The sequence below is a fragment of the Cynoglossus semilaevis genome, chromosome 1 (genome assembly GCF_000523025.1).
Source record: "Cynoglossus semilaevis isolate Cse_v1.0 chromosome 1, Cse_v1.0, whole genome shotgun sequence".
Taxonomy (NCBI): domain Eukaryota; kingdom Metazoa; phylum Chordata; class Actinopteri; order Pleuronectiformes; family Cynoglossidae; genus Cynoglossus; species Cynoglossus semilaevis.
Genome location: NC_024307.1, coordinates 20,317,583 through 20,318,844, shown reverse-complemented (window position 1 = coordinate 20,318,844; position 1,262 = coordinate 20,317,583). Strand labels below are relative to the sequence as shown.

At 36.5% G+C, this 1,262-nt stretch overlaps 1 protein-coding gene across 2 annotated transcripts in view; it reads right to left on the bottom strand.

The window, feature by feature from the left end:
• gsc (goosecoid) overlaps positions 1–1,262 on the bottom strand; it is a 31,765-nt gene that overhangs the window by 29,696 nt on the left and 807 nt on the right. The gene's annotated exons all lie outside the window — the stretch shown is intronic.

Genomic DNA, 1,262 nt, shown 5'->3' with positions numbered 1-1,262 from the left:
GAAAAAAAAAAGTTGACAAATCCTTAAAAAATTTGCATTCCTTCCAAAAATGCAACAGCTCAACATCACCAATGCTTGGCCGTTGACAGAGAAATTACTTTTATTATCCTTTTCCATCAGCACAGCCTCCTGGTGCCGGCCTGCTAAGACTGAGCGGTGGCTTTTTCTCCTCCTCCTCCTCCTCCTCCTCCTCCTCCTCTTCCTCCACCTCCCTGTGGCGAATAGCAACCTTGGTCTTGTCAGGGAGACCCAGAGTACCTCACACTGGGAGCAGACCCCACTTGTTTGAATTATGTATAAATACAGCCGGACTCTGACAGACACCAAAAGTCAAACTAGTTTACGCTGAACTGGTGCAGCCAAAAAGCAGAACTAAGCTCTCACAGATCATTACCACTGGCTGGCTTGTTACAGGGCTAGGTAGAAACCACAGGGGTGTGATGTGATCCACCGCCACATTACAATCAAGTACACACATAAATATACAATCGTCACTGTACAAAGACCAGGACAAACTGATAAACAAAGTCTTCCCTTAAAAATAAAAAAGTAACAAAATGCGAAATCTAGCACCAAATAAGCTACAACAGTCCAACTGTACTATACAGAGCTCAGTCCAAGATCACTCCTTATAAAACAACATGGAATATAATCGCACACACTGTCTCTTTATATTAAATTGAATTCTTTTATTATCTCATTTTTATATTGTTTTGGTCATTTTAAATTTCTAGGTAAAATTACTCACACTAAAAAGTTGTAGACAATGAACCTATTGTTCTTGTGTGTCAAAAAGTTCTAAGGCACATATAGACATACTTTTAAATGGTTTTCAATTTAATAACTAAACTGTCTAAATACATCCGGCATTTAAATTGTTTTAGTTAACTAAACTGTCTAAATACATCCGGCATAGTATATCACACAGCTTTGAAGTTTTATATAATCAAGTTGAGTTGGGTTACACTTTTATGATTTTTCAATAATGAAACAATTCTTGCAGTAGTTGTAATTTTTTTAAATTGTTTTAGTCATGTCAAATATTCTGCAAAAGTTAATGTAAACGTTTAGGGTACACAAAATATAAGCAGCTAAAAATAGCAAATTAAATTCTTTATATGGTCTATTTGACCAAAGTACCGTTGAGCATATTGGAATCTATTACATAATTTATCTGACTAGTTCATCCCTGCTATTCCAACTTAAGGATCAGGATCCAGACTATGGCTTTAGACAGCTGGAGGTAATAAACAGCTGCTGAA